The sequence below is a fragment of the Oryctolagus cuniculus genome, chromosome 16 (assembly GCF_051225735.1).
Source record: "Oryctolagus cuniculus isolate XC-2025 breed Fujian yellow rabbit chromosome 16, ASM5122573v1, whole genome shotgun sequence".
Classification (NCBI taxonomy): Eukaryota; Metazoa; Chordata; class Mammalia; order Lagomorpha; family Leporidae; genus Oryctolagus; species Oryctolagus cuniculus.
In genome coordinates this window covers 27194396-27208073 of record NC_142882.1, presented here as the reverse complement: position 1 = coordinate 27208073, position 13678 = coordinate 27194396, and the positions used below count along the sequence as shown (strand labels likewise).

The following is a 13678-nucleotide window of genomic DNA, read 5'->3' as shown; positions in this document are numbered from 1 at the left end:
GTCAGCAACGTGGGAAGGAATGGCAACTCCCCATGAAGGATCCAAGGGCACCAGAGGGACACAAGGCAGCTGGGCAGATTCTCCACAGGACTGGGTGAGAAAGGCACTGCTGGGAGCAGACCTGTGTCTCCACTCTCACCTGCTGCTCTGCAGAATGGCATCCTCTGTCTCTCCTCTCTCCTAACCCTAACTCCCAGTCCCTCAGGGTCAAACTCCTCTGTAAAACCTTCATTCCCTCTGATGCTGTCCCCCTAGAAGAGGGACCCAGAATCCACAAGGGACAAAAGCAGCACCACAGGAGGCTGCCTGCTAAAGACAAAGAACTCTGGGCAGCATTCCCTGTGGCTCTGCTCAGCAGGAGGAATGCAGACCCTGGGAATCTGCATTACACAGGATGATCCCCACACTCCCCACCCCTCCTCCACCACCACCTCCACCACACATGACCTGAAACCGGCAGTCCTGACATCACAGCGTGATGCCTGCCCAGGACATTTTCAAGCCCTTCCTGTCTGGTTTTTCATGACCATTTCTGTTTCATATAAACATCTTAGCTACCCACCATGACCACCAGGCTCCCGGGAAGAAGTAGGACCCCTTCTTTTGACCTAGCCTCCCACAGGAAAGCCAAGGCCAAGCAATGCACCTATAATGGGAAACAAAAGAACTCTGCCAAGAATCCAAAGGACAATGGGGCTTCAGCTAATGGCCAAGTGACCAACCATGCAGAGGGCAAAATATAGAGCTGAGCATTAACTCCAGTTTAATCAGGACTCCTAATCTGCCTCCCAAAAAACAGCAGTAAGGCAATGTCCTCCTTTGCTCACCACATATTTCCTGAGTGTCTCCTCTGCGCTGGGCACGGTTCTGAATACTCTTGGGGTCTTCTGGTGGTGAAGCGAACACACATCATCAGGAAGTATTTGATAGTGATTTCTCTTTGCAAAGTTACTTGAAAAGCAAGATCGTCTTTGATGTCAGGCCTCAGAACCACACGAGCACCAAGTGGACATTCTCAACCAGGCCTGGCTGTTGGATGAAGAAGTACTGCAGGGAGATGAGGTCAGCTCATGGTCCTGGCAGGGAGAATCTGATTCTCGCTTTCTCATATGCAAACCCTGGCAGCACTGGAGTTCTTTCTTCCACTGAGATGCTGTACACTGTCCCAAAAAAAGCAACCTGCCAGGCACAGCTCCTTAGAATAAATTACTTCTTCTTGATGTTCAGGCATCTGCACAAATGTCACTTCTTCCAGAAAGTTATCCTTGACTCTTAAACAAGACTGGATGTGCAGACCTTGGAATCCAGGGCATTTTATACTTTTCAGATTAGAACACTTTCCAGAAGTCCCTACAATTGCTAACTAGAGTTTAAGGTATAACAAGCAGGAAGCATAAGCTGCCTTGCTCAGCATCCTGTCCTCAGTGCCTGGTCTGGCACCTGGGACGTGGTGGACACGCAGTACATCTGGCTGGATGCTTAAACTGATGAGAGAGTGTGTCACACTCTGTCTATGACAACAACTGCCACAGTTTCTCAACTGTCAGCAATCAACACCTAAGCTGAGGCAGGGCTACAGCTCTGTAGTAGCAGCAGCTCACAGGGGCACAACTGCAGCTCACAGGATCACCGCGATACAGACTCCATGGGACACTCCCCATCATCAGAGAAGGACAAAATGCTCTAGGGGCAGTACAATGTCATCATGACAGTGAGGTCCACACTGGCCATGATCCACATCAACAGCTGTGTCCAAGACTTCATGGTAAGGTCTCCTGCAAGCCACACACTCGCCTTCTCATAGCTGTGTCATGGAGAGGGCACTGAGCACTTCCACAGCAGGTGCTGTCTTCAAATAGAGAAAAAAGGACAATAAAAACTGTCAAGAGCAGGCTGAGAAGTCAAGAGGCAGCTGTGAAGTATCTCTGCTGGCAGGAAAGAGTTAAATGCACTTCTCTGGGTTCTTTTAACCATAAACCACCTTTGACTTTTGCCCAGTCAGAATGAAGCCCCATGGGGTGGCCACTCACACAGGAAGCCCATGCATTGTGATTTTCTCATTCAATGGCTCCTTTTTTGCTTTGTTTTTGGTGGTTTGTTGTTGTTGTTTTTGTTCTTGTTGTTATTTAATTTATGGCTCTAGAAGGAAGCTAAAGTCTGGGCCCTAACTTCAGTCCTACTGAGCCTGGGCTGCTGTCCATACTTATTAGACACCTCTCACCCCACCTTGGCTTTTTCTAGAATTCCTTCTGCACTGTGATTGTGGCCTTTAGGCCTGAATCCCATGTTCAGTGTTGCTCTTCTGCCTCCCAAACAGCTTTGTGAGCCTATATGGGAAGGCCTGGGGACAGGGAGAGGCAGAACTGGGTGTTCCGTGACTGATAGTGAGGTCCTGCCCCAGCAGTGAGCTGAACCCCTTCCCTTAAATCAAAAGGCAGCCTTAAAAGAGCTGACAGGACTTGAGGTAGCATCTGCCTGTATCTGCTACACACATATGAATGTGAGACTCCAAACACAAGCTCTACTTAAACAAGTGGAGTTAGGTAGCAGACTCCAGTCCAAGGTCAGCAGGCAGAGGATCAGCATTTCCCACTCCCACACTCCTACTCCACACTCCCTGGCAATCAGAACCCTTCTCTGGCATTCCCAAGCCCCAGGGGTTCCCTTCCTATGACAAGGAAAACATTGAACTTATTTATGCACTCAGGGTATTGGACAGTCCTCCTTCAGCCCTAGGAGGATACACACAGACTACATGCAAAGGCCTCTCCCCAGCTATGCTTCTTCTGCCTCCCCTGTCAATCCCTGTCCAGAACTCCCCCAACTCAGGCCTGCTGTTTATTTCTCACCTGAAGTAGAAGGCTCCTGCAAGACATATACTCCTCCACTGAGAACAGATAAACCATCCTGCCATAGTCCTGAGACATGCACATGGGGGCAGGGGTTGCAGATGTGTCTCCCCTAGGCCAGAGGGTGATGGTGTCTGTGTAATTCACGGTCTGAGCACACACCAGAGACTCTAAGACCTTGTACCTGAATACTGCTTAAATATCATCACAGGAAACCTGATTCTATATCACCCCAAACTCCCTGACACACAAATTCTATCAGACTGTTCATTTCAAACAACATCTGACAAAACAAATTTACAGGACAAGAAAGTATCTTGAGATTGGGGGTTCTCTATCCCCAGTCGATCTGACGCAGGGACTCAGTTTCTATAATAGGAGCTCACATCTGAATCAAATAAAAGGAAAAAGAAGTCAGAGGAAACCCAGGCCTAGTCCTGGTGTGTGGATAATACTAAAGGGAGAGCAGCTGGAACAGCACAGGAAAGGGATTTTGAGCCTCTCTCCCTCCTTTCCCACATTACCATAAACGGCAACAGAGGAGTTGGTGCAGCTTCTGCTGTTTAGATACAATGTGTGCATTTTGATTCAGAGAACGACCTCCAAATCATCAACCTAGGGTTGACCTGCAAGCATCCCTGGAAAAACTGCCTGTGGGAAGAGTTCCAGAAAGCACCGGATCCCTAATGAACACTGTAGAGCCTGCTGTGGGCCTGCCTGTGGGGGTGAGTATTGAATGGCCCATGGATGGACAGGTTGCCAGCTGCAGAGCCTGGGCTTGGGAAACGCTCCCCAAGTGCTTCACAGCCTTGAAAAGGAAAAGGGAAATGCCTCTGGACTGAATGGATGGCCGTGCAACTGCCCAGGTGCCCAGGGAGAAGCTAAGTCCCAGTGCACCAGGGAAAGCCTGGTGACCTGGGCACTGCCCTCATTCCCCCAGCAACAGCAGATCTCCTAAAAGCCAGGCCCTAGTGCATGAGTCTGCACATCCATTCCCACAACCACACACCCCTCGCCCTTCCTATGCTCTCAGGCCCCCACATGCCTTCCCTCTGCAACCCACCCCCAGAGCCACCTACTCCTTCCACTGGCTCCTATCACAACAAGGCCCTGTAGTCTGTTCTCCACTGCAGGTCTGGTCACGTTCGTGCTACTGACCCAGTCTCCCAGCCTCCACCCAGAAGACAGCAAATGGACCCAGGGGAACAAAGAAGCCTGAAAGAGGTGGAAGGGACCCTCCCATTCTGGTTTCTAAGTAGAGAACTCACTCATGAGTGCCCCATCCTGCAAGGAGATGATGAGCTCACCAACAACTCTAAAAGCACCTGCAAGCCTCATCAGGGGTGGAGACTGGGGGAATGTCCTTGGCAAGTGAGCACAAGGAGCCCCTCTGTGGCCTTGCCTCTGCTGGGCTGGTCCTGCTATCCCTGAGGCTTCTTCCCACAGATGATCCATGTCCAGCTTCACAGCTCAGCTAAGTCAGCAGGCAGCTTTGAGCGGACAGCAGCAGGGATCACTTCTGCATGGCAGTGGCTGAAAGGGGCAGGAGCAGAGCCAGGTGACCCAGTAGCTTCCCCAGGCAGAGCAGCCAGCTGTCTCCCAGCAGCAAGCAGAGCCAGGCACACACTAGGCCAGACAGCTCTGTAGCCATCAGGGACTGCTCCTGCCAGCCAGGCCCCACATCAGCTGTGCAAACATCACCTCATCCCGACAGCACAGACCCAGCAACAGGAAAAGGAGTCCCCATGATTGTGTTGAGAGTGAGCAACCAGAAAACACCAAGCTCCTCACATAAGCCTGGGCCCCCTTGAAGAGGCAGAGGAGGAAAGAGGCTCAGAGAACCCAGGAGCGGCTGAGCAGGAAGAGGGCTAGGTCTGTGCAGTCCAGACAGAGGGATGGCCCATGTCGTCTGGGGATTCGCGGTACCCTTCACCAGGGGCTTCTGCTCCAGCTGTGCTCCAGAGGTGGAGCCTGGTGACCTGGGCACTGCCCCCATCTCCCCAGCAACCACAGATCTGCTGAAAGCCAAGACTAGTGTCCCCACCCCTGCTTCATGACCAGAGCCCTTGGAAAGTACCCCCGACCCCCAACACCATCTGCCTGATGTCAGCCAGGCCCTGCTCAGTACAGGCTGCCCATGGCCTGGATGGGCTCAGCTGAATCTTAGGACACAGGGTCCTCCATGACACCTGACTTTACAAACACACGTCTCAGAGTACCAAATGCCACCCCCTACTCAGAGCTGAGAACGGTTTTTCAAATACATCACAGAGGAGAGCAAAGCAGAAATCCTGAGGGTGCTGTGATCCACCAGTTTCCTGCCTAAACACAGGAAGTAGCTGCTCCTAATTCAGGAAGACAGCCTGAGGAAGCCATGCTGACAAGGGAGAGAGCTGCAGTGTCTCTACTGCTCTTCTCAGCACGATAAAAAGAAGAGAGAAAAGGGTGGTTATAGAGAGGATGGAAGCACAGAAATTCCAAAAGAGAGGAAAGAAAACTTTAGGAAGTTTGCTTAAGAAAATAAAGAGATGGGGCTGGCATTGTGGCATAGTGGAAAAAGCCACAGCCTGCAGTGCTGGCATCCCACAGGGCTGCTTCACTTCTGATATGGCTCCATGCAATGGCCCTGGAAAAGAAGTGAAAGATGGCCCATGTTGTTGGGCCCCAGCCACCAATGCAGAGACCTGGAAGAAGCTCCTGGATTTGGCCTGGAAAAGCCCCGGCCATTACATCTATCTGGGAAGTGAACCAATAGATGGAAGTTCTCTCTTTCTCTATCTCTCCCTCTTCCTCTTTCACTCTGATTTTGAAATACATAAACTTCTTTTTAAGAAAGAAAAGTAAATGAAGCAAATCTTTAATATGGGGTGTAAAAACAACATCAGCTCATAAATTCTCACCAGGCTTGAAGCAAACTGCCCTGTCTACCCAGAGCCCAAATGTTTCTTTTCTTTTTTCAAGACTTATTTATTTATTTCATTCTTTTTTATTTTCAACAGGCAGAGTGGATAGTGAGAGAGAGACAGAGAGAAAGGTCTTCTTTTGCCATTAGTTCACCCTCCAATGGCCACTGTGGCCAGCATGCTGTGGCCTGCACATCACGCTGATCCAAAGCCAGGAACCAGGTGCTTCTCCTGGACTCCCATGGGGTGCAGGGCCCAAGCACTTGGGCCATCCTCCACTGCACTCCCTGGCCATAGCAGAGAGCTGGCCTGGAAGACGGGCAACTGGGACAGAATCTGGCACCCCGACTGGGACTAGAACCCAGTGTGCCAGTGCCACAAGGAGGAGGATTATCCTAGTGAGCCGCGGCGCTGGCCTTATTTATTTGAAAGAGTTAAACACAGAGAGAAGGGGAGACTGAGAGAGAGGTTTTCCATCCACTGGTTCACTTCCAATTGGCCGAAATGACTGCAGCAACACCAATCCAAAGGCAGGAGCCGGGAGCTTTTTCCGGGTCTCCCACATGGTTGCAGTGATCAAGGGCTTGGGCCATCTTCCACTGCTTTCCCAGGCCATAGTAGAGCTGGAATGGAAGTGGAGCAGCTGGGTCTCAAACCAGTACCCATATGGGATTCTGGCACTGCAGGTAGCAGCCTTACCTACTAAGCCACAGCGCCGGACCCCCAAATGTTTCAAAACACAATTATTTTCTGGTCAAATTTGAGTAGAAGATTATAGGGCTCAGCACTCCAAGTCTCCAAGTGCCAAATAAATATTTAGTTGTCACTCTGGGTGAACGTAGCCAGAGTCCAACCAGGCACTTGGAAATCTTGAGAACAGCTGTTTCATAAGTTGTAGACATGAAATATGGGGCAGTCACACAGGACAACTGTGTCCAGTGTTCAAGTGCAAGCCTGTTATATCCCAAGAGAAGTCAGCTTTCCAGTCTATTACAAGATAAGCACCAGGAAAACACAGCTGCTTGAAATGTAAGATGGATACTTTATGGAAGACAGATGACACCTCTGTCCTTCACTGAAAAATATCCTGAGGTGGACAAGGGCTGAGAGTTGTGAAAACAGAAGCCCATGCAGTCTGTTAAGTGTGAAACAACAGAAAGCCTGGAAAATAATTCCGAGGTCAGAGAGGCATAAGGAGGAAGGCAAAGAAATAGGGATGGATGGATGGATTTCTGGATGCCATCTCTTCCACCACATTCCACAGGAACTTACACTTGCTAAAGCAGGGGCATTCATTCCACTGCCAAAGGACTGCAAAGGTAGCACAAGTTGGCTGCCTCAAAGGTGCCCACATCATGTCCATCAGCATCTCTGCCAATGGCCAATGTCCCACAAGAAGCAGTCTTCCCAGAGGGACAGAGGCTGACTGGCAATTTGGATCAAGGAGTGAATATTCCTGGAAAGTCCTCCTTTCCAGACCAGCAGTAACAGCAAATAGCAAAAGAGAGAGGGGGAGAAAGTCAGGGGCAGAAAAACAGGGAAGCCCCAATGGCTGAGCTGCCATCTTTCTGGCTTCCAGATGCTCAGCCGAGAGCCACCACAGGCCTTAGGATCCAGTGGGCAGCAGTAGCAGAGCACTGTCACTTAGGAAAACCTACAGATGGCGTCCTGGGATCTACACACAGCTGACTTTGGTCTGCACACATGCTGGGTAAAATGCAGTTGAGGCAAGCAAAAAAAAAAAAAAAAAAAAAAAACAACTGCAAAACCTTCAGCTACAACATTCCTTGGGAAGATGAGTTTTGCAAGGCCAAGTCGTCCAGAACAGGTGAGGGTCTCTGGGGAAGAAGCACCGTGCAAGGTGGGCCTGATTCAGAGCCCAGTTTCCAGCTGTGTGGTTCCCCCACCCATGTGTCTTCTCTTCATCTCCCCAGACAAGGCCCAGACACAGAGGAATCCCTGCATCATGCTCATATGCACAGGGAACATCTGTACATGTGAGTTAGTGTGCAAACAGGAAACACACGGATACCTCCAATACTGTGGCACAGACACACACATCTTCCTGTGTCTCTTTTCAGAAACAGCTTCTATGTGAGCCAACAGCCCCTGGAACTGACCAGAGTTAGAACAGACTTCTTTCCCTTTCCCTTGTAAAATTAAGACTTTACAGTTTCAATGCTACCAACAGCATTTCCAAATATCTATGGAGGAGCTGGCTTCATGGCACAGAGGGTTACGCCACTGCCTCCAATGCTGGCATCCCCTGTGAACACTACTCAAGACCTACTTGCTCTGCTTCTGATCCTGCTGCCTGCTCACACACCTGGGAAAGCAGCAGAAGATGGCTCCAGTATTTGGGTCCTTGCCACCCACATGGGAGACCCAGATAGAGTTCTGGACCCCTTTGTCTCTCTGTCTCTCTCTCCTTCTCTGTGTCACTCTGCCTTTCAAATAAATAAAATAAATCTCTATAATGTACATTGAGTGAGAGATGAGAGAAAGGTACTTACATTAACAGCCAGGATAATATAAGCTGATTTCTACGATTCATTAACTTGAAAACATAAATTAAACAGAAACTAAATGAAACTCAAAATGTAACCAAAAAATCATTTGCTACAAATTACAACCATTACATGCAGAGCTGTAACTGAAAAAATGTTACTACCTCTTTAAAAACACACACACACACACACACACACAAAATGAAGTACTTTGGTTACTCCCTCCAAATGAAGCCTCCATTAAACTGTAGCTGAATCCTCCCAGTCACTGGAGTTCAAGGACAAGGCTTCCTTCTCCAGCCCACAGCAGATGTCAGTAGCTGCTAGTAATGGGGAGATTAATGGACATCATCAGACACCATCAGCTTCCCCACAGGGTGCCTTTCCTAGTGACATCACTGCTAAATCACCAGAGCATGTATCTCATATTAAAAACTTCTCTTCCACATTCTAAGTACCTTGCCTGTCACCCTCCAGCGGCGGTGGGTATGATCTGCGGAGGACAGCCTGCCAACAGGACAGCTCTAGGAATCCTGTTCCTGGCTGTTTCCCTGGGAGATGAATGGTCACAAGACGTGGGTGCTCAGAATGCCGGCTTGAAGCAGCTCCTCCCAGAAGAAACACACAGCTGCTGGTCCATCAGAGGGTCCATAACAGGATGCAGCCTGGGGACAAGCAAACCCCACACGGGCTGAGAGGAGGCGCGCAGCAACGTTCACACCCACTGCCTAGAGTCCCTTCTGCTCCTCCTCCTAGGCGGCCTCATTATGGGCAATCAGGTTCATCAACCGGCAATCGGGTGACAGCACTAATCTAACAGAACAGGGACTCACTCAAGACTGGTTACTCTGCTGACAATTCCACTGTGTGGAAGATAAGTGCCATATTTTCCTAGGCCACAACTCTTTCCCCACTGCGTGGGCATCTCTGCGGGGGAAAGGGGGCACATATTTCTGGTCCCTTTTTCTGTTTTACCCCTCCTCACACTTGTACAGAGATGTCCACAGACCAGACCTTGTGCAAATTAGTAGTTAGTGCGCTCCCAATGCTAAAAATGTCTTGGGCTTTGGCACCAAACAGAAAATAAGAAAACTCGGCAGCCCCCTTACTTCCAGCTGCAGGGACTGTAGGACAGCCAGCGGAGAGCGGCACTTCGGGAAAGTGAAGAACAGGGGAAAAAGTCAGCGGAGCCCGCGCAGCCCCAACCGCCCAAGTGTGCCTGAGGGCACCCCACCTTGGGGACTGTGTGCCTGCGGAGTGAGGCCAGCGGGGCTGAGCCATCCACTGCAGCCCTGAGCTCCCTGCTGGGGGTCACCCAGCCCTGCTCCACGGGAACCACGGCAAAACGGCCTGGTAGGTCTGAAGTCGCATGGGCACTGAAAGACTCCAGTTCCGGGCAGTCACCTGCCTGCGTGCACCCAGACCACTGACCCAGCTCTGCACTGCAGCATTTCTCAGAAAGTCTCAGCTCCAAAGCCTCTACCTGGTTGTATGTGTTGTTGTTGTTATTATTTTTGTTTTTGTATTTTTTTTGCTTTTAGCCAGTTTTTTCTTCCCAAGAGGAGGGCTCCCTGCGGTACTTAGAACAATATAAAAATGAACTCTCCCACCCCACCCCTCCGATTGTGGTCCAATTTAAAAAAAAAAAAAAAAGTGAGACCTTTAAAAACCTATTACACCTCCTGGAAACCAGCATCCGGCTCGCTTAAGACTACTTTCGCTTGGCACAATAAAGCTTCTGCCTTTTTTGCTACCTTTTCCCGGCCGTTTATTGCTACACTGAGCCGAAGAAATGAACCCACCGATCCATTCCAGTAACACTGAACACCCGCCACACACCCTTTGCGACTGGGAACACCCCTTGTACCCCGTAAATAAAAGGCATTAAGGAAACTTGAGAAAAGGGGAGACGCGGGACCCCGAGAGCGTGGGGAAACGCGGGACAGCCTGGGTCCCTCTCAACCTTGCCGTCCCCCGATGGCACCCAGCGACCCTGGAACCCCAGCCGCCAGCAGCCCTGGCACCCAACCCCTCTGCATGGTCTCCTTATCTGCCGTGAGAATTCCGGGGAGCCCGGCGGCTCCCTTCAGGACACCCAGCGAAGCAAGGGGGCGCACAGGAACAGTAGTGGTGATGGCTACAGACCAACAACAGGGGAAGGAGAAGCTGCAGGGGAGGCCCCGGTGTTGCGCTTGCAAACTGCCTGGGACCTCAGGTGCAGAGTAACAGACTCGCTGAGTGCAAATGAAGTCACTGCCCCGCCTCCCAGCGCTGGCTAAGGTGAGTGAATGAACTACCGCAGTCCTGGGCTTTGGATCCACCTGTGCGCACATGCGCTCCGACGTGCACACACGCACGCAGGCGCTCGCGTGCGCACGACGTCAGGGCAGGAGGAACTCTGGAAAATGGAGTCCAGGACCAAGGCTTGCCTGCAGACCAGACTCGCTGGCCATCCTCAAGGGCTTGACAGTCTCCAGCAGGTGGAGACAGAATGGGAACTAAGAGCCTTTGCTTTTGTTTGCATCTCTCCACTCTTCCACTCCGAAAATCTCAAAGATGCCCTTATTCCTTTCTTCAACCAACATCCTTTTTAAAATTTTCTTATAAAACTTTTATTGAATAAATATAAATTTTGAAAGTGCAACTTTCGGATTATAGCAGTTTTCCTCCCCATAATCACCCTCTCACCTGCAAACCATCCCATCTCCTACTCCTTTCCCATCTCATTCTTCATTAAGATTCATTTTTAATTATCTTTATATGCAGAAGATCAACTTAGTATATACTAAGTAAAGATTTCAACAGTTTGCACCCACACAGACACACAAAGGGTAAAGTACTGTTTGAAGATTAGTTTTACCATTAATTCACATAGTACAACACATTAAGGACGGAGATCCTACGTGGGGATAAAGTGCACATTGACTCCCGTTGTTGATTTAACAATTGACATTCTTATTTATGACGTCAGTAATCACCTGAGGCTCTTGTCACGAGCTGCCAAGGCCACGGAAGCCTCTTGAGTTCACAAACTCCGACCTTATTTAGACAAGGCCAGAAGCAAAGTGGAAGTTCTCTCCTCCCTTCAGAGAAACTGAACCAACATCCTTAAGAGTGACACCCAGTGAAGCTGACCCCAATTTCAGGATGCTTTATAAACTCTGCCTTCTTCCAAAAAGTACCTTACGTGCTGCTTACCTGGAAGATTCCTCTGGGTTTTTACCTGTAACAGTCAAATAATAAATGAGAATGAATGCAAAATAATTTTGATGAGTTGCAGAGGGGAAAGCTTAGCATCCAGATTTGAGAATAAAATTTGTATGGTGTTTTATTGATATTTGCTAGTTATTTTCAAATCATTTTAAGTCATCCTTTAGTTCACCAAGTACAGAAAGAATAACAGGAGACCTGGATAGAGAACTAACATTCCTGAGAGACTAAATGCCTTACATCATATCTTTTAGCCCATAGATTAATTCTGGGGACCATATTATCACTAGTTTGCTAAGAGGAGACTCAGGTGGAAAAGGTTTTGTCATTTGCCCATGGGGAATATAGTCTTTTAGGTTAGAAGGAATACCAGCTGAAGTCTAACATAGCTTAAGAAATCATTGTTTTGTCTTATGGCTCAGTTTCTCAAACCTCAGATTTCCCAACTGAAAAAAAAAAAAAATGAGAGGACCAGCAATGTAGCACAGTGGCTTAAGCCACCAGCTGCAAGGCTGGCATTCCAAATGGGTGTCGCTTTGAGTCTCTACTGCTCCACCTCTGATCCCAGTCCCTGAAAATGTGCCTGATAAAGCAGTGTAAGATGACTCAAGTCATTGGGCCCCTGCACACATGTAGGAGACCAAGAGGGAGTTCCAGGGTTCTGGCTTCAACCTGCCGCAGCCCTGGCTATTGTGGCCATGTGGGGAGTGAGCCTACAGATGAAAGATTGCTCTCTCTGACCCCTCTCTGTTACTCTGCCTTCCAAATAAATAAATCTTTCCCAAAACAATGTGAGAAAGAGGAAGAATACCTGTAGAAGAACACACTGCAAAAATCCACGTAGGATTGCAAATTGTCAAAAAAAATGAATTACACTCAAAGTCTCACTCTTATTATTTCATGGTCATTTTTTATGTTTAATTTTTTTTGACAGGCAGAGTGTACAGTGAGAGACAGAGGCAGAGAGAAAGGTCTTCCTTTGCCATTGGTTCACCCTCCAATGGCCGTCATGGCCGGTGCGCTGTGGCCGGTGCACTGCGCCTATCTGAAGGCAGGAGCCAGGTGCTTCTGGTCTCCCGCTGCCTGTGACACTGGCCCCCCATATGAGTTCCAGTTCAAGTCCTAGCTGTTTAACTTCTGATCCAGTTCCCTGTTAATGTGCCTGGGAAAGCAATGGAAGATGACCCAAGTACTTGAGCCCCCATCACCTATGTGGGAGATTCGAATGGAGTCCAGACTTCTGGCTTTATCTAGCCCAGAGGTACTGTGGCTTTTGGGGGAGTGAACCAGTGGATGGAAGATTTCTCTCTCTCCCTCTCTCTCTCTCTCTCCCTGTCTCTCCTTCTCTCTCTATTAATCTACTTTTCAAATAGATAGAGAAATCATACGCGCGCTCACACACACACACACACACACACAAATATATAATTAAGGGAAGTGTGGTTATCTTCTTGGAACCATGCCCATAAAATGCATAAAATCTTTATATTAATAAAAGAATTTTGGGGGTCCAGTGTTGTGGCGTAATAGGCTAAGCCTCCACCTGCAGTGCCAGCAACCCCCATATGGGTGTCAGTCCATCTCCCAGCTGCTCCATTTCCTATCCAGCTCTTTGCTTATAGTGTGGGAAAGTGGTGGAAGATGTTCCAAGGGCTTAGGCACCTGCACCCATGTGGGAGAAAATGGAAAGCCCCAGTAAGCTGAGCTTGGATTTGAGATAGAATTGGGTGAAAATTGTTGAGCAAACCGAAGAGGAAATTGAAGAAAACTTCACCCATTAAGAGCCCAACATATGCCAGTGGGCATGTGATGGGTGCCCTCTTAACTCAATCGGGCAGGTAAGTAATAGCTCCATTTTATAATTGAGAAAGCAGGCCTAGAAAAGATGATTTCACTTATTCATCAAATATATACACAAGGAACCTATAGATGTGTAATATTTTCCCAAGAAGCTCCGAATATCATAGGAGATAGAGGCAAATCATCATATTATACGAGGATGCTTAGACAAGGTACAATGAAGCCATAAGATCAGTCAGTGTGAGAGGCAGCATTCAAATCCTGGACTATCTGGGTGTGAACTTCACCACCTTAGTGGGCCAGCTTTTAGTTAGCATCCTAACGCACAGTACATTTCAGAGGAGCAGTGGTCCTTGTTGCTGGCAGGGAGTTTTTAAGAGCAAAGAGAGGATGTTGGGAATTGGGAAGC

The 13678-nt window shown here is 48.9% G+C and overlaps 1 long non-coding RNA gene across 1 annotated transcript; it reads right to left on the bottom strand.

The window, feature by feature from the left end:
• Window positions 1-463: 463 nt before the first annotated feature.
• Window positions 464-10796, bottom strand: LOC149121636 (uncharacterized). The gene is made up of 3 exons (XR_016222970.1): window positions 10405-10796; window positions 8718-8924; window positions 464-1849 (listed from the first exon to the last, which is right to left on the bottom strand). It is a non-coding gene; the product is annotated as an uncharacterized LOC149121636 (long non-coding RNA).
• Between the last annotated feature and the right edge of the window lie 2882 nt (window positions 10797-13678).